The following is a 19,744-nucleotide window of genomic DNA, read 5'->3' as shown; positions in this document are numbered from 1 at the left end:
TGCTGAACATGGATATTTTAATTGTGCCTGTTAAGCACCCCTCCCCCGCACAACGTCACCTGATGGTTCAAAGATGAAGCCTTTGCATTGGCTGTCTAGTAATGGCAATGGATTTGCATTGAACTCCTCCTGTTCTCGCGGGTGACCCCTGCCATTCATTTGCAAGGTGGGAAACTAAGATTGGGGTGAAGTTTGTGGCTATAGTAGTTCGTAAGGCTAATTGGCTCACGTGAGAATGAAACCTGTAGATTGGCCTCATTAGTTCTGCATTAAATCTAACACACCAAAGTACAGTTGAAGGGACATAACTCTTGCCGGGAATGTATTTGTAATTTGGTAGAATTAAATAAGGTTCTAAGTGAACACTGCCGATTCTGCAAGATGTTCAGGACAAAACAGAGGAAATCAGAGGAAGATGCCCATCGATATTTGAGAGTTATGAGAATTAAACGCTTTTAAATTATATGGTTTTCATTCTGCAAATAATTTATGTTTAAACATCTTAAAACACTGCATCTTATTGTGTGTAAATTAGGATCGTATTTATGTAAAAAAAAAAAAAAGCCCAAGAAAAAGCCGATCAGAAATAAATCATAGTTTATATGTTTTTATTTAAATGGCAGGAGTATAGGTAAATGATTTTTCCTCATCTCAAATTTCCTAACATGTTATCGAGTGGCTACAACTACTATTTAACGGAACAAAAATATACGATCATTCTATAAACATTTGTTAATACCCATGCATAGGAATCACTATAAAGATGTCATAGAAGTACAATCCCTGTTTTCTGGGCAAACAGTGGTTTGCACAAGAATTACGGAGAAGTAAACGGACGAAAGGAACAGTCAACCGAGTGCGAGCATTTCACGTGTTACCTCGTGCAACTGTCTCTCCTGGGGAAGTAGGCGCTGCCTTACAGAGTAGGGGACTGAAGCTTTTGAGAGTACAGTACACGCAAACTGCCCAGATCCTCCTGGTAAAGGAGACATGCAGACAGTTTCGCGCACACGCCCTTTCCTCCCTGCTCCATGGAACAGGAACACACAGCAGATTTCATGGGTGAGACAGGGAGATAAAGAATGTACCAATATCGTGTCTGATCAGAAGTTCTGTACTCAGGGCGCCTGGGTGGCTCCGTCGGTTGAGCGTCCGACTTCGGGTCAGGTCATGATCTCACGGTTTGTGGGTTTGAGCCCCGCGTCGGGCTCTGGGCTGACGGCTCGGAACCTGGAGCCTCCTTCAGATTCTGTGTCTCCCTCTCTCTCTGTTCCTCCCCCTGCGCACTCTCTGTCCCTCTCTCTCAAAAATAAATAAAAGATCCAAAAAAGGCTTTTAAAGATCGTGGTGAAGTCCACAGGAGGCTTTTCAATGCAGCTGTCAAGTCCTTTGGCAAGAGAGAGCAGGAGTCAGCTCTGCAGGGGGCAGATATGGAGGCTGGAGGCCTCACGCATGAGCACAGAGGGGCATGCGGTGTAAGGGAAGGTTCGAGTGGCAGGTGGCCACATTGTCCTACATAGTCCAGAAGAGCTGTTCCCATCCTCATAGCTTCCCGGTGAGCAACACACCCCGTGAAGCTCTCTGTACCCTAACAATTCCCCACTTTTCCGGGCCAGCTGGAGTGAATTTCTCTCCTGACAGCCACAGGATCTCAGGCTGCCGCAGAAACAAACACACACGTTATCTGAATGATTTTTCTCAAGTCCTTCCTGGCTTTCCCAATGATGACCAGTGTCCCCAAATTCACATCCACTTGGCAGTCTGTCAGGAACCTCAAACCTAAGATGCACAAAAGCAAACCTGTCCTCTTCCCTTTCACATTTCCCCAAGTATTCCCGACCTCAGCAGTGCCCCCCCCCACCAGTGGTTCAAATCAGAAACGTGGGGGGGGGGGGTATCCATGACCTTTCTCTCTCTGGTGCAAACTCTCTCCAATACTGCTCAAACCCACCCATTTGTACACACACACATACACACACACACACACACACACACACACGCACACCAACTTTCCAACTTTGAAACCCTTCCCATGGTTTTTCATAGCCTATTAGCATAAAATCAAAACTCATGTGCCCACCCTGCAATGCCCTGTGTCTGCCCGTCCTGTCTCTTCAGCATCCTGGCCACGCTTCGCCCAAGCTGAACCTTCTTCACTTCCTCACAAATGCCGTGCTTCTCTGCCCGAGGCACTTTTGTGTGCCCTGTTCCCCTCCACAAGGAACCCTTCCCATCCCCATCTGACTCCTGCTTTCCTCTCGTGTTTTAGCTTAGATTCCATGGCCTCCACAAAGCCTCATCTGATTCACTAAGCTTAAGGTTAAGCATCCCTAATATGTGGTCCTGTGACCTTCTGTATCTGACTACCCGTAGCACGTACTGACCTTCAAGGTCATTGCTTGTTTGTATTATCTGCCTCCCCTGCTTGACTGTGAACGGCAGGCAGGCGTATCCCCAGCGTGGAGACCACAGGACCTGCATAGGAAATAGTGGAGGAATGAATGTATTAATGCATCAAAGCAGCACTCGTGCTCAGGACAACACGTAGACCTTTTAGCGAACTGACTCTTCTATTCGTTCTGTCATCGCTCGTACTCTTAGGATCTGGTGCGAGTCCCTGAACTGGAAGTCAGGAAACGGGGCCAGGGGACAACATTCGTAAGAATATTTACTGTTACTATTAGCCCACCTGACATCTCCCCTCACTTTCTACACTAGGCCAGTAGCTTAAACTGTAATGAATCTGACCACACTTTGACTCTCTGTGCCCTCATGCTGAGTCCTGACCCAGGACTCTCTTGGCCCTTCATGCAAACCAATCTCAGAGGCCTTTCCAGAAGTTCCCCCTAACATCAAATTGTGGGGTGGACATAAGCCAAAAAATCGTCAGTACGCACACGCGGGAGCGTATCATTCAGATGGCAAAACCGAGTTCTTGTATGGTGAGGCTGAGATTAAGATACTGACCAGGTTGTTCTCTCTCTCCCATGGGCTGCCTGTGGGGCCAAGCAGTCCACTGCGGGACCCATCACAGGGGAGAACTTGGAGCTCTGGGGGCAGGTTGGGTAGCGACTAGAACACGACAGCATGAGCGCTCGGGAACTGCACGTGTATCACGGCCTTGGAAAGAAAATAGTTCCAAGAGGGACACACTGAATGCAGATGCTTTGGACCCGGAGTGTCAGAAGGTGGAGGCAGAAGACGGGAGGAAGCGTATTCAGGCGAGGTTGGAACCAGCACGGCTCCAAGAATGGAGTCATACATTTGTGAGTTGGGAGAGGGTTTCCGATTTAGAAGGAAGATGGTAATTTGGTTTTCAGACAGGTGGGGTTTGTGATGGCACATGGAGTCCAAGTGGAAGCGGAAGCCGTAAGAAGTCAGCTGCAGAAAGCGATGACAATCAGGAGGGGACCCATGTAGAGCCTACGGTTGCAGACGGGGGAGATTCTACAACGTGAGCCAAATATAGGGCCAACACGAGCTCCCCCGTTCAGTCTAGAACACCAGGAGACACCATGGAGAAGAACTTCAAGGAGACAGAGAAAGCCAAGATCAGAGGCCGTCCAGAGCATAGGGTGAAGTTATGAGGAAGGAGACAGTAAGGAGTTGGTTTGCAATATTCAATGCTGCTCATATTATCTGAGCCCTTGCTGTGGGCTAGGCGTGTTTCAAGGAATTCTTCAATGATCCCATGTAATTCCTGCAGCAACTCTGTGACAACTTGCAACTCTGTGGGTGCTATTATTATCCTTGTTTTACAAATGAGCTAACTGAGGCTCCTAGAAATGGTACAACTTATCAAGGCCATATGGCCAGTAAAACGCAGAGCTAAGATTCAAACCCATGGTCTTGGGGCCTACAGCTGGATCTTGGGAGATGAAGAGAAAGACGGAATAGGGGATATATTGGTTTTCTGTGGCTCTAGGCAGCCTGACAAGACAAAAACAAAGTATTCTGGATGAGAGCTGAAGTAGACAAAGGTAGAAGTCTAAATACTCTGATTCAGTGAGGCCCAGACAGGGTGACAGATTGGTGAGCGAAGAGGCCGGAGGCCTTGAGACTCAAGTCCCTGCTTCTCACCGGCTGCTTCTGCCTGGACAAGAGCCAGGGAGGCTCCTCCAGAGCCTTCTCCCCTGCCTGACCGGAAATGCGGCCTCAGGGGGTGCCATTCTGGGTACCTTCCAAGGGTCCAGGAGCCAATGAAAGCCGGCAGTGCAGAGATGGAGAATAGCTCATCCGCTTACTTCCCAGAGCCCGGGTGGCCAAAGTCCCCGCAAGCCCAGAAGGAGGGAGAGGCCCCCAGGGGAGTGGGATGTAGGGCAGACCAAGCAAATCCCAGACAACACTGGGGGGCTTGCCTGAGGCAAACACCAGCCTGGGGAAAGTGCAGGAACCAAAGGACCACATCTGTCAAGTCTTGCCCTTGATGCTGGGACGGACCAGAGGGACCTAAGAAGAGACGCCCCAGGCCTCCTTAAACTTGAAGCAGATCCAGGAGCCTGATATCAGGCCCGTGTGAGAAAGGAAGGCCACTCCAGGTGAGAGGGGACTGCTTCCAGTGGGCACAGACCTCTCCTGAGGGGAAATGTGGGTCTTGGCTAGACATGTCATAGGATCTCTCACCTCAGAACTGGGTAACGCGAGGCTGTCCCCACCAGTTGACCAACTCCACAAGACACACACGGCTGCACCTTCCCCTCCCCCACCCCAGCCACCATTTTTCGCTCCACAAGAGCTGTGTCTTCTGCGTCCAGTCGATATTGCTGGCTTTAGCAAAGACTTGCAGATAAAGGGGACAGCATCTGACAAAGACTTGCAGATAAAGGGGACAGCATCTGACCTCCCAGCTCTCCCAACTCTGCACATAGAAGTGAATCAGGGCCGATGCCAGTTGCGGGCGGGCTTTAGGTTAGGACAGCGCCCCCTGGAGTTGTGCAAATTGCCAACTCTGGCAAGCATGGAAAAATCCACAGTGAAAGAACCCTGCGCCTCCTCTCCACCCTATTTCTCTCCAACCCTGTGACACGGGCCTTCTTTCTGTCTCCATGGCTGAAGCAACCCATCCCAGTCTCAGGCCTCCATGAGACTCTCTGCCTGCACTATTTCTCCCAAGAGGTACCATGGCTGCCTACCTTTTGAGAAAGCACTTATGCTTACCCAAAAGTTATTTTTAAAGTTTATTAGCTCTACCCACCCCCCCCCCAACATACATACATTAGAATATAAGCTCCATGAGAGTGTGACCTCTGGGTGTCTTGCTTTCTCCTGTGTCCTCTGCACCTAGGAAAGGACCAGGCTTCTCCTGAAGCTTCTCAGTAAGCGTGTGAAATGGAATCCACTCGAATTGAAGTTTCAAACCACAAAAGGTGACCAAATGTTTAAAATAATTTAGCTGCAAGCAAGTAAAATTTAGTTACAAATAATCAGTTTTGCACAGCCCTCAAAATGACTCTCTATTTTCTCCCTAATGGTTTGCCTCTTTCCTTTCATCCTGCCAGATACTACACCGGGAATGTTGGGAATACATGTAAACCCCCAATGGTTTAAGGGAACCTAGGACTTTAAAAAGACGGTTGTCACTGAAGACTGGATAAAACACGCTGTAAAAGGAAAATCTCCAAAGGAGATAAAGGGCATCAGGAGTAGGGCGTCTCCTTTTTATGAACAGTTCCTAGGTGGTGCCTGACCAGCTGCTACACCCCAGTAAAATAGGCCAGCAGGGAAACCTGCCTGTGGCCCGGCTTAACCCTTCCCTGGCCCTCACCTCAGTAAGATGCTGGGAAAGATCAGAAGAATTCAAGCACTACTTGCTGCCTGGAAGAAAACAGCAAAAGGGGGGAAAAAAGACTGATTCCAATGTCACTCCCCACCCCCAACCTTTCTTCTCCCAAAGAGCCTTCTGTTCACAGAAATTAAAGGACTCTGATAGCAGATCACAAATTCAGGACAGAAAAGCTTCACCATGCAGCCAGAGATTGCATTGTCGGTAACCAGACGTTGGACACTTTTTTTGCTTATGAACTTTTGGAGACGGTTCGAATAAAAGACTATTTGTTCCTGGACAAACACTCAACCAGCAAAGAAGCCTTTAGGAGGAGGGGGGATTTTTGTTTTGCATTTTCTCTTTGCAAAAAGAGAGAGAGAGAGAGAGAGAGAGAGAGAGAGAGAGAGACTTACCCTACTTGTTTTTCAGATAAAAGAAGCTAATTTGTTTACTATTACTGGGGACTCATGTCTACGAGTTCCTATGCCATTGTGGTAAAAAGAAAGGCTATTTTTAAAAAATCAAAAGCCACACAAGCCTTCATATGTAGTGTTCTTCTTCCCCTTCCTGCCTCCCCACTTTCATTTTACAGATGGCCATGAATATATAAGCCAAGTCAAAGCTCACGAGGTAACTCTTTTCTCTCTCTCCCTGACTCCTTGCAGAAACAGCCATACCTGAACTTGAAAAGCAATCTCTCGCCAAAGTTCAGTGAGATTCTAGCCTCAAAAGTTAACTCCCAGATTTACTCCTTTTTGGAAAATCCAACTCTTGGCATATGCAAACACATAACCTAGGCTTCAATCCCCAACACCCCCCCCACCCCCCTTGCAGTGTTCACTTTCCTGGTCTACATGGAACGTTTCTGAAATCAAGCCAGCAAGATGTTGAATGATGTCCTTTTAAAAGAGGGTGTGCCATAACTGGGTCACTAACTGGGTGACTAATCACAGTTGCCTTGTAACCACAGAGACTGTGGCTTCAACCTGACTTGATCATTTGTAAACCACAAAATGACCCAGCCATCTGCAGAGGCTCTGGAGCCTGCAGACCGTCCCAGGCCTGTTCCCTCCTCAGCCCAGGCGAAATGGGAGCTGCCCCGGGCGCGGGGCCTCTGGGCCTTTGCAGCAATCAGAAGGGATCTGACCAGGTCCAACCTTTGCTTTATTCGGTCTTCACCGGCTCCAGCCTTGCGAGCAATTGCAACAGTTGCTCTCTGCTCTGAATTCCATTTAGCCATTGGGAGTCCAAAAAGGAAAAAGAAGGGACCGACAATAAATTTGTTTTCACGACAACAAACAAACAAACAAACAAAGGAAAAGGAAAAGGTAACAAGAAAGAAAACTTCCTCCAACTTAGTTTGGGGTCCTTGGTTGTGTCTATCACATATTCACGTATTGCATGAAAACTTGATAAATCTGTCCCCAATCAGTACAGCAATTTAAGGAATTTGGGGACAGGAGCATCTTTGCCAAGGGTCCCTCAATGTGTCCTAGGTTAAGGAGTCCCTGGGGTTGGAGGGTAAGCCCCTGAGAGGGACCAGTGGCATCAGGCCAGCAAAGGAGGAGCATGAACCCCTTCCCTTCCTGTCGCCCAAGTCATAATTTTTGCAGGCCTGCAGTGCAAAAAAATAAATGAATATATATATATTCACTTAGGAGGAAGAAGTGCCTTTATAAATGAGGGAAATGATCGATCTCAGTGGCAGGGGAAGATCTGCTCTCACTACCTCTCACCACAAAGCCCCCACCTCAACTGTCTGGCTAAGAGGGTTATTTTTTTTTTCTGCTTAGGGAAAATCGGTGGAAGGTACACCGTGGACTAAGCATGGTCTCAGCCCCGCCCCCTTACCTGTGTTCCTTTCACCACCAACCCCCCCCCCCCCCAGCAATCCCTCCAGTAGAAACCCACCTTTTTTTTCTCTCTCTCTTATCACATTAATTCAATCCGGCAACTGTTACTGTCTTGGGTAGGGGAAAAGGAGTTTTCTCCAAAAGGACGGGCGGGAGCAACAAATGGGAGGGGAACGGGCAACGCTTGTGAAATCCCAAACCGGACTGGTAAGAACAACATCATAAATTATGGATCCCTCGAGCCGCCTCTGGCCTGTCACGGCGTGATCTGTCTCCACGGACTTGCCTGGCGCGGGCGACACTGTCGTCCGCGAGCTCGGGGCGCCTGGGCCTGGGTTGCCCTCTCCCGGCCTGGCCCCGGCGCCCTCCCACCCCCACTCCCCCCCCACCCTCCCCGCCCCGGGGCGGTCTGGTCTGGGCCCTCCCCGGGGACTGTTCGGAGCTCAGCGCTGCGGGACGCGCCAGCTGCGGGGACGGGCCCCTGGCCGGCGGAGCACAGGCTCGCCATTGTTCCCGGGAACCCCGCGGGAGCACCCAGCGCCCGGCTCCGCGGTCACAGCAGGGCCGCGGCAGGGGACACCAGGGGCGCGCGTGGACGCTGCGCGGTGCGCCTTCGCGGGCGGCGTGGCGGGGCCCCCAGAACAGCGAGCGACATCTGCGCGAGAGCGCGGGGGAGGGAGGGGAGTCGTCACACTCAGGACGCCCATCTGGACCTGCTTTCCTCCCGTGCCAGATGCGAGGAGGGAGAAGTCAAGGTTAAATGCTGCGGCGGGGGCTGCGGCGGGCGCGCAGAGCCTGGGCCCCCGCGCCGCGCCCTGCGCCCAGCTCGGCCTGCAGGCCCCTGCAGCCCCACCTTGCCCTTTGTCTTTCCTCCGGAGCAGATGTGCTGTGACCCCCTGGTATTATTCGCGCCGCCGAGATTAAAGGAGCCTCCGCCCAGTTTAGAAACTGCAACTCTTGCCTCCCCCCACCCCCCACCCCCCCCCAGCAACCCCACCTAATTGTTTTTGTTTTGCTTTTTGGTAGCGAGTCAACCACTCATCAGAAGGTGGGCAAACCCCTCGGCTCTCATTTAAATATGTTTCTGTGCCAAATCGGCCTGCTGTTCTGCCCTTTTAGCTACTGTCACCGGCACCACAGAAACAATGAATTACCAAGAATAAGTCACCGAACACCGACCGACTCAGCCTGCAGATGTTGCCTGCTGAAGGCTGCCTATTGACGAATGTGGAAGGCTGTGTGTGTGTGTGCGCGCGCGCGCGCGCGCGCGCGCGTGTGTGTAAAGCCAACAGCCGCACGTTTGTTCTTTGGTGATTCGTCTTCCGTATGAAGCCCCCCCCCCCTTTTAATGATGAAAGGTCAATTATGAGACCCAAAAAGAAGCCACCTTCTCTGGCAGGCCCGCACTCCCAGAAATGAATGGGAGAGCTGGGGTTTCTCATGCGGCAGAGACAAGGGAACTCCAAATCAAGCTGAATTGTGTGTGAGTCAGGCCCTGGAGAAACTGTGGGCAGAGGAAATGTGAGTGGTGGTTTCCTGGATTTCTTGTGCAGGAAGAAACCACCAGTGGGAGGGAGGGCAGGGAGGTGGAGGAGGGGACCGAGGCCTGGGAGGGAGGGAGAAGGGCCTCCTTCAGGCCAAGGGGGAAGGGCGGGGTGGGTCTGCAGGAGGCTGGGGCTGCCTTTGTGTTGTTTGTGTGGGCAGGGGCTGGGCCTGGCGAAGGCCGGAAGTGCGCCCCGAGCGGTCAGCTGCCCACCCCCCAACACCAGGTAACAGCTGGCACCTGTGCTGGAAAACGCAGCTAGCAGCATCATTATTTAGCATTAGAGCATTCCAGAAATAATTACTGCCAGTTAGAAACCGCAAAGGACAGAGGGAATTGGAACCTCAGACCCCCTGCTTATCAGACTCCCAGCGTTTTGAGGACGGCCTCGCACGGAGTCTGGGTCTGGGACGACAGCCGGAAGCCAGAGCCAATGGGCTCTTTTCCAGGGCTCATCCTGGCTCAGGGGTTAAATTAGGGTCACAGATAAAATGTCAAAGGTCATCACACTGACATTTTCTGACATCCAAAGCAGTTTTGCCTGGAATCCAGAACTTTCCTTTTCACCTGGAATTAAATGGGTCAAATAAAGGAGAGCAGGCACCTTGGTCTTCAGATAATAACGCTAATATTAGCTCAACCGTTAACAATTGTTGAGCTTTTTTATGTGTCGGACACGATGGAAATACTTTGACGACTTCTCTTCCTCAATCTTCGGGGCCTTAAAGGGAGGTCATCACAACCTCCAATCACAACCATTTGACAGATGAGTACACTGAGGCTCAGAGAGGTCCGGGAGAGGGAGCAAAGTTACTCAGCAGTTTGCGGCTTTCCCCTACTGCCTACAGGTGCTGAAAAACTGACGGAGAGTAAGGAAAATGGACTGCATGCACTCTGGTTACCTGCGGCCCAAAGAGGGATCCTTTCCCAAAGCCTGAGATTTGATATATAAATCCCAGTTTTCCAAACACACGTTCTCTCTGCCTATATCGTCGTTGGGGTCAGCAGTAAATCTCACAGAAGTAAATGCTACGATTTCTGGAAAAGAAGATTTTTGTTTTTTCGAGTGCCTTCTTTTACAGATTGGTCATTTCATGAGGAATGTTTCATGAACTTGCTTTTTTTTTTTTTTTTTTTTTTAATGTTTATTTATTTTTGAGACAGAGAGAGACAGAGCATGAACGGGGGAGGGGCAGAGAGAGAGGGAGACACAGAATCGGAAGCAGGCTCCAGGCTCTGAGCCATCAGCCCAGAGCCCGACGCGGGGCTCGAACTCACGGACTGCGAGATCGTGACCTGAGCTGAAGTCGGACGCTTAACCGACTGAGCCACCCAGGTGCCCCATGAACTTGCTTATTAACAAGCTTACACTCAACACCTGTAACTATCTGGACAACAATAAGGTAAACAGTTAACGAATCAAAACTGGCTTTACAACTGAGTCCCAGCTAGGCCAATAAACTCACTTCCCAGCTGCTGACCTAATTTTTTTTTTTTTTTTTTTTTTTTTTACATTGTCGTGACTGAAATCAACATGGGCATTTAATTTCAGATAGTAATGTTGAATTAAAACCATCAGATGGTGATGCCAAACTAAAGCATTGTTGTTATTAATGCTGATAATAATTATTAATAACAATCACTAACATGAACTAGGCTATTACGCATTGAATATCACACCAAGGGCTAAACATTCATCAGCTCATTTAATCCTTACAAAGAAAGCCCAGGTTTCCACTCGTTCTTCCCAGTCTCCTCTCCACACACACAGTATCCAGACAGCTCTTTTTAAAATGTAAACAAAGTTAAGAAAAAAAAAATTTTTTTTTAATGTAAAAAAGAAAAGGGGCATCTGGCTGGCTGAGTCAGTAGAGCGTGCGACTCTAGATTTCAGGGTTGTGAGTTCAAGCCCCACATTGGGCGTGGCGCCTACTTTAAAACCAAACAAAAAATTGTTTTTATTTTAAATGTAAACAAGGTCAAGTGCTGCCCTTGGTTAAAGTCTTCCCAAAGTGCACAAGAAAACTCCAGCTGCTTCCCTTGGCCCACAAACCATCCCCCGAAACTGCCTATTGCCTATTTACTCCAGCAGCCCGCATCGCTGTCCTCCAGCCATGAGTCAGGCCCTTCTAGTAAAGATCAAAGACATTCCCACCTCAGGGCCTTTGCACATATTTCTCCCTCTGCCTGGAATATCCAGCCTTTGCCTGGCTAATTTTTTTTTCATTCTTCAATTTAAATGTCTCCACATCATGGAGACCTTCCTTCAAACCAATCAAATCACCCTAGCACTCTATTTTCCTGCATGGCACTTAAAATCATGTGAAATTAGTTATTTTTCTGTCTGCTTGCTTATTCCTTTTCCTCCCTGAGCCATAAGAACCAGCAGGACAGGGACACAGATTCAGCATTGCTCTCCAATGTGTCACTGAGGCCCAGGACTCCTGGGGCACACAAGAGTATTTGTTAAATTGATAAATAGAGGGACAGGACGCCTGGGTGGCTCAGTCGGTTGGGTGACTGGCTCTTGGTTTCAGCTCTGGTCATGAGCTCACGGCTCATGAGTTCAAGCCCCAAGTCCAGCTGCGCGTTGATGGTACAGAGCCTGCTTGGAATTGTCTCTTTCCCTTCCTCTCTGCCCTTCCCCTGTTCCCGGGCACAAGATCTCTTCCTCTCAAAATAAATAAATAAACTTTAATAAGTAAATAAATCCATACGCAAGTAAATAGAGAAGCACCCCAGGAGGCAGACAGTGTTATTATCCCCACTTTGTAAGTGAAGAAACTGAGGTTCAGGGGTGTTAACTAATTTCCCAGAAGTCCTACAGCTGGATCTGGAATGTGGCAATGCGTGTGTCAGATTGCTAGCATTGACTGCATCCAAGGACAAACTGATAAACACACATGATCAGGAAGAAATGTTAAAATCACATTGAATTCCACAGAAAATGAACTTACCTTGTGGGAACCATTTAAATTTACAGAAGGGGAATATTTGCAAACACCCCAGAGATTAACACATCATCTGGTGCATTTATTCTAGCCACACAGGTTAACATTAAAGTGCTCTGTGATTTCAGAATACCGGTTGTGATTTTTTAAAGGTTTCAAATATTTGAGCATTTAAACTGTTTCTTCAAATAGTACAAATGCCGATGGGTATTCCGTCCAGTCATTTCTCCTCTTACCTAAGGAAACCAGCAGAACGTGGTTTTATTGCACAATAGTAGGAGCCAAACGTAGCCACAAACCCAGTGACCTGTCCTTTTGGTACTTTTAAAATCTTGGAATAACTCATCAGCAGCCCTCCCCCAAGGGACAGGCAAAATTCAAGTAAGTGAAGAAGCCCTGCTTTCAACCTTAAGTTGCTGGAGTCCCTTCAAAATCAAGGATTCACGGTTTCCAGACAGCAAGCAGGCCGCTTTGTCGTAACCAGGAAAACGTCACCGGTCTTCTCCGCACTTCAACAGCTCTGATAAACCTGATGTCCCAGGGAGGAAACGCAACAGTGTTTCCAGTAAAGGCCTGCAGGCCCCAGATGGAGGAGCTTCCCTTCAGAGAACTGAAGTGTTCTGTTTCCTTCCGGTAGGAACCATAGATGCTCTACAGAAAAATACAGGAATTCGATTCACACAGAGCAAAACACGACAACCCCAGGGGGAGGGGGAGCTTTTCCTGAAATATATGAGTTTCCCTGGTTTCACATGACACTATATGGTTTACAGCTCATGTACCACAGGGGGCTGAAAATTGTCATTTCCTGGCCCCTCCAATGGTGGTTTTCCAGTGAGGAGAGCATTCTGACTAACCCAGGCTACTTTTTTTACCCCGAGCCTTCTTCTGGTGAACGAAAGCCTACTTCTGCTTGCCAGGGGAGGGGACGAGAAGGTGGGCTGCAGAGAAACGACGTGGAGTTAGTCTTGTAATCAATCATCCCGGCCCATGGTGAGGGTTTTACCAACAAAACCTACCCACACAGACCGGCATGATACCCATCCTCGGATGTTATTTGAAGTGTAAATGAGGCATCATCTACCTTTCTATCAGCTGGGTTTTTTTAACACAAATACGCACACCAGATTGAGATTTTTAAGACGACTTTGTGACATCCAAACTTGACTGCAAAAACATAGGCGACAGCAATGATACGCACTTCTGATGCTTTTGGTACACAGGTGTATTTTCACTGGTCCACGTCATCTTTCGCAAGTTGAAGGGTGTGTGTGTGTGTTGGGGGTGGACTCTTTGCATCTTGAGACTTCTCTGTAACACTTATTTGCTGTTCTACTTAAATGAGGTTGAAGTTCAGCAGAGTAAGAAAAGGGAACCTTTCGGTTTGCTCTGGTTCCATAGATACACCCGTCATCTCTTCTCTTCTGTGTGGCTGTTGTAAAAATTGCCCGTCCATGGAGGCAACATCAGGACCCACTGAGGAAGGCAAACCTTCGCATCCCAGATGAGATCAGCTGTCTGTAGAAATGATCACTCTAAGGACGGTCAGTGAATCCACGGCTTCTAGAAATGTGAGACCCCCACTCCCACAGAGTGGTAGACCTACATTCTCAGGAAGGTAATATCAAGTCACCAAATGGGAATTTGGGCTGATTGTAGTGAGCAAACGAAGTGAGCCAAGCTCAAGGAAGACTCTTACAGAGCCGAAGTGATCAACCTGGGGACTTTTAAGAAGGGAGTTGATCCAGAAATGTTCACTCTCTTCCTAGTGTTGCTGGGGGAAGGGGCGGAGAATAGAACCTCCAATAACCATGAGTAACATTGTGAAGTGCCCTGGGATACACCTCCCCGAAACAGAGATGGAAGCTGGAGGCTTTAATGAACAGAAGTCAGCAGCCGCCAGTGTTATAGGATTCTCCACCATTCGGTTGATACATTTTCCATTAAATATGAATTAACGGGACTCATGGTTAACATGTCAGTTTCTTGTAGGTTTTGATTAAGCAAGAGGGTTCTAAGCCAAACATTTCCAGCTGCCCTAACTAATCATTCCTTGCCCTGAGAAGCGCAGGACCAGACTGGGGACCCAGCTTGGTAGTGCCCCTTGGGAAACAAGCCTGTCTGGCCAACTCACCCCCTAGATAACATCTCCAGCTTCTCTCTAACCAAAACAAAGCAGCGTGAACCCATGAGAGACAATATCTGAGAGACAGTATCAACATCTGATTTTTTTTACATGATTCATAACTATTAGTCAACAAGTGGCCCGTCTTCAATAGAGTCTTGAAAATACACACCCAGAGTCAGTGTTTCTAGGGATCTTCCTTCCAGAAATAAATGCTTGAAGAAGGATCTTCCTGAATGGATATAACGATTTCTAGTGCAGTGAGAAGCCCAGAATATTTCCCGAGGAAATTCCAGGCTATTACATGGTGTGGTCGGCTTAGAAAGTGAGGCCTCTTAGGAAGACGAATGCATCCGTGAATCAATGAACACAGCACCACTCAGACAGTGAGAAATGAGGAATCCCACTGTGTTCTGGGGAGAATACTTGTCTTCAGGATTTTTTTTTTCACTGCGGAGGAAAGCCACGTGTCATGTGGTCGTGCCAAGCAGCCCGGAGACGATTACACCAGGTTTTCAGAGAACATTCTGGTCTCATCCACATTGTGTTTGCCTCAAAGCCTGCCTCATCAGCATCGAGTTACTCAGGTGGTCCTGCAATTTACCTGAAGGCATTAGAGGAGTAATGTAAAAATCTAGAAGAATTGAGCTCATAAAGTGATAAGTAACATAACTCTGTGAGCCTATTAGAGGGGAAAATTGAAAAGGTTGCAGCCAATTATTAATAAGACAGGTGAACAGGTGCTGTCTAGAGAGGTGTCTGGACTGGGAAGCAGATTGCCGATATGAAAATGCTCAGGGCAGAAGTGGCCACCTGGCAGGCTTAGGGATGAATCCAGCCAGGAGAAGCTGTGTTTTGATAGTCCACAGGGATTAAAAAAAAAAAAAAATGAGGTGACATAAAATCAAGGGTTTTTTTTTGCATTTAGAAAAATCTGTATGTTTTTCTTTGTCACGCTAGCAAACAAAATTCTTCATTTTTAGTTTGAGTCCTCTAACCTGGGTCAGAAAGAACAGGATTAAGTGATTGCTCTCATCCAAACCACCAAATGTTTTGCTTTTAGGAAAATGAAACCACCTTACTTCCTGGAAGAGAGCGAGCTCTCAGGTGAGGCAGCCGGGAGCCCCGGCACAAAATTTAAGGAGGCACTCAATGTCCGGCTTGCGCAGGCAGGTGCATGAGTGGTACCTGAGACCAAGGGCCTCCTTAAATTTTGTGTTTGCCTCTCCCTGGAGTTCTGACCCACAGTAATCACTAGGCAGTGGGGAGGGAGACCGAATGCAGAATGGTAGATAAAATGAAGGCTCTTTTATTAAAATGAAATTTAAAAAAAAGTGTCAGCCTTCCCATTTTTATTATATTAGAACTCAAATTACAAAACTCTGAATTGTAATCCTCTTGATGACCTTGAAATAGGCATTTACTCCATCACCTCATCCAAGAACATGCTCTTAGAAGCTTTTAGAAGCTTCTCTCAGTACTGCAATCTGTGGTTAATAAGGTTGTTTCTTGCTACTATTGAAACCTATCTGCCTGCTCCCTGTACCTTTGGAATAGCTGAGCAATCTTTTTTAACCTTTAGTTTAAAAAAAAAAAAAAACTTCTTGTGGTCACATCTTAGCCTTTCTCAACGCCTTTCACCTTTTCTTATCAAACCCCTTTTCCTTTAGTCATTGAGATTATAAGTTTCTAGACTTTCCATCTGTCATACACCCAACAGTGATACCACCTAGAGCTTAAAAAAAAAAAGTCCCTATTCCACAAAGATCTTTCTTTCTTTAAAAAAAATTTTTTTTAATGTTTATTTATTATTCAGAGACACAGAGAGAGAGAGCATGAGCAGGGGAGGGGCAGAGAGAGGGGGAGACACAGAATCTGAAGCAGGCTCCAGGCTCTGAGCTGTCAGCACAGAGCCCGACACGGGGCTTGAACTCACAAACCGCGAGATGGTGACCTGAGCTGATGAAGTCGGACACTTAACCGAATGAGCTACTCAGGCGCCCCAAAGATCTTTCTTTCAGCAAATGTTGGTTTAGGTTTATATAGTATGTACTAGAACTAAACAGAGGCTGGTCCTTAGGAGAAACACTATATACGTTCTTCAGGCCAAGAAGCTCTGATTGTTCAATTCTCTGAACAAAAAAGCCAAAGGTGGCACCTTCTCCATTGGCCCCTTGACTTCTAACACAGCACATGACTCTGTTACCTTGACTGATCGTCTCAGGGGAAGGGGTCTGACCTGAAGGAACCAGTCTGTAGGCTGGTTAGTGGCTATGAGGTGGCCTGACATGAACACACTGCTTAACATGGACGCTCTGTTCTAGATGCAAATAAACCCAATGAGATACCCTTGAGGGAACTGCAGGTACTAAAAGGAAACAAGAGTGGAGTAAACAGAGGTGGAAAGGGGCCTAGAGAAGAAAACAAACAGAAGGCACAGAGGCATGGAATTTGGGAGGCAGGAAAGGCCAAGAATTGATAGTCTGGAAGTGGAGGGAAGGAGGAGGAGAGAACCAGTGGGGACCGGAGGAAAAGGGGCCAAGAGGGTCTGAGACGCTGACTGGATTGTGTTTGTCTGTGAGCATCCAGGGGACTTGCTTCAGGCAACAGCAGTGGCCGCGATTTCCTTGGAGCATCTCTCCTCAGGGCACTCAGTGGCTTCGGTCAAGAAGGGAGTGGACTGAACCTAGCTTCACCTCAGCGCCAGCCCAGGACTGGCCAATCAGAGCCTTCCATACACCAGACCACAGAGCCCGCGGCCAGCATGTGACCCACACCAGGTCAACTGAGAGCCCCGAATGCCGGCTTCTAGAACTCTTACTGTCACTCTCTGCCAAGAGAAGTTCTTTCTGCTGCCCTTGTAAAGTTGACGTCGCCAGGAGCCACCATACGGAGAAAGTCAGTCCCAAAGTGAAGTCAGGCCCCAGAAAAGCAGAGCCAAAGGGTAGAGGGAGAAAGCCAGAATCATGAAAATGAGGCGCACCTCTAGGCCTCAGTGATACAGTAAAAGGCATAATGGGGCACCTGCGGAGCATGTATCACAGGGCCTTTGCCTCAGAGGACAATGGCATAATTGGGGACAGCTCGGAAAGAGCAGTCTTCGTTATTTCTCATATCTACGATATATACCTAACACAATACTCGCTGCAAGAAAGAAGCTTGGGATACAACTGCTTCTTCGCAAGTGACGGTTATCATTATTAGGACAGGATACGCTCATTATCACCCAGCGGACTCCCATCTCAGACTCTCAGGGCGAAGTCACACGCTTTCAAAAGCACCCTCGAAAATCCCTTAGAAGACTGTCACAGTGGAAAGTCCAGTACCTCCAGATTCTCCTCATTTCTGGACACATCACTGCTTCTTCAACAAAGTACCGACTGGGGTTGTGGGTTTACATGTGGGTACTTGGACAGAATCCATCTCTTTAAATGCCAGAGTGACAGAGATCATACCACAAAGGCACAGGGCAACTGAGACCCGTGGAAAGAATGACAGACATCTGACCCCGTCTCCGCCCTCCAGGGGTGTCGCTCATCGCTCATCGAGTGGTCTAGCACAGGACATCGTCTGAGCCATTTCTTACATTGTTATTCTGCCTCCTCAACATCTTTTTTTTTTTTTTTTTTTGGCCTGAGTTCTTATTGCCAAACTCACGAAGGCAAACACACATATGACATTTAGGCGGTTAGTTTTACTGTCAATTCTGGCAAAGTGATCACTATCAAGTTACACACAACATCTCCCGGCACCCACATAGCAACGGCCAGGTCAGTCTATCTGGAAAGTTCTTTGACCTTTGGATTGTGTTTTCCCCAGAAGGTTAGGAACGATAAAAGAGGTACTTTCAGGGGCGCCTGGGTGGCTCAGTCGGTTGAGCGTCTGACTTCGGCTCAGGTCACGGTCTCATGGTTGGTGAGTTCGAGTCTCGAATTGGGTTCTCTGCTGTCAGCGCAGAACCGGCTTCAGATCCTCCGTCTCCCTCTTTCTCTGCCCTTCCCCCACTCGTGTGTGTGTGTGTGTGTGTGTGCACGCGTATGCATGTGCTCTCTCTCAAATATAAATAACCATTTTTTAATTAAAATTTTTTTAACATTTATTTATTTTTGAGACAGAGAGAGACAGAGCATGAACGGGGGAGGGGCAGAGAGAGAGGGAGACACAGAATCTGAAACAGGCTCCAGGCTCCGAACTGTCAGCACAGAGCCCGACGCGGGGCTCGAACTCACGGACCGCGAGATCATGACCTGAGCCGAAGTCGGACGCTCAACCGACTGAGCCACCCAGGCGCCCCGAAATGACCATTTTTTAAAAAAGAGGTATTTTCAGAAAGTAAACTTTGTGGTAATTTTAATACAGTCCTTGGCTACTTTACAGTATAAGAGTTTAGCAAAGCAAAAGTTTGGCTTTCCCAAGAAAACTATAATAGCCAACGAGAAAATCAGCATAAGTGTCATTTCCTTCCTGACCATCACTGGTATTACAAAGTGAGTGCTCTTTTGGGAGCCCTGCCCAGGGGAAAACGGTGTAGCGAAAATGCCCACCAACAGGGCACACAGGAAGTCGAGGTGTTGTGTCCTCACAGGGCCTACCCTTCACCCTGAAGGAGGAAATTTGATTCACTTAGCATCCATTTTACACACTGAACCCAGACGGGAGAGGAACATGATATGGTTTGAGAGGGTGCAGAAGGTCCTAGAAAAATTGACACCACAGGGTAGGGGTGGGGGATCGGGATGCAAGGACGGAGCAAGGAATAAGGAGCAAAAGTCACGGAGAGCACATATTCCATTCAAGTTTCGGGAGGCAGCTGGGACACAGAGGAGGTGGGGGGTGGCGCGGTGACTGGAGTCGTGGAACATTCTTGACGGCTCGGAAGTAATCTGCCCGGAGGCACGGGACCCTAGTAACGTGGTCCTGGGTCTCTCTCAACACCTCCTTCCTGCCAAAGACAGCAGACTAATATAATGGTTAAGAGTTCAGGGTCTGAGTCAGATAAATGTGGATTCCAATATTGACTGTCACCGGGTTGATGCCCCAGAGCAAGCTCCCCCCACATCCCTTTGCCTCAGTCTCCTCACCCGTGAAGATGACAATGCTACCTATCTCAGAGGATTATACGACACAGTGGATGAAAAGCGTCTGGCACAGAGAGAAGGTTCAGTAAATATTAGTTGCTGTGATGTCTTCTATCCCATCTTAATTATTTATGCAGCGCCTGTGCTAACTGATGTGTGTATAGATTATTGACAAAGCAGCGTTCTCCTCTGGGCGGCCTGAGACAGTATGGAATGCTTAGGATGTCACTTTGATCTTGTATGTGTTTACAGTCAGCAGAAATTAATTCACACACTACATTTGTCAGTCACCATAGGCTTCAGGGTCCCGCCGAGGAAAGACCTTGAGCCAAAGAAGAGAGAAGCGCTCAATGTCAATAAGCGAATTTCAATCTTCACCAAAGTGGGCTCTTAGGCAGCTGAAGTCGCAAAAACGTGAGCCGTCTTGGGA

General features: G+C 48.1%; 1 long non-coding RNA gene across 2 annotated transcripts; it reads right to left on the bottom strand.

The window, feature by feature from the left end:
- Positions 1 to 591: 591 nt before the first annotated feature.
- LOC125156412 (uncharacterized) lies at positions 592 to 6,907 on the bottom strand. 2 transcript variants are annotated; one of them, XR_007148595.1, is made up of 4 exons: positions 5,765 to 6,907; positions 5,215 to 5,392; positions 2,385 to 2,475; positions 592 to 1,779 (listed from the first exon to the last, which is right to left on the bottom strand). It is a non-coding gene; the product is annotated as an uncharacterized LOC125156412 (long non-coding RNA). The 2 variants fall into 2 exon arrangements; XR_007148594.1 differs by lacking the exon at positions 5,765 to 6,907 and having other exon boundaries at positions 5,215 to 5,483.
- Between the last annotated feature and the right edge of the window lie 12,837 nt (positions 6,908 to 19,744).

This window comes from Prionailurus viverrinus, chromosome F2, assembly GCF_022837055.1.
Source record: "Prionailurus viverrinus isolate Anna chromosome F2, UM_Priviv_1.0, whole genome shotgun sequence".
In the NCBI taxonomy this organism is placed as follows: domain Eukaryota; kingdom Metazoa; phylum Chordata; class Mammalia; order Carnivora; family Felidae; genus Prionailurus; species Prionailurus viverrinus.
This window is presented reverse-complemented; position numbering and strand designations above follow the sequence as displayed.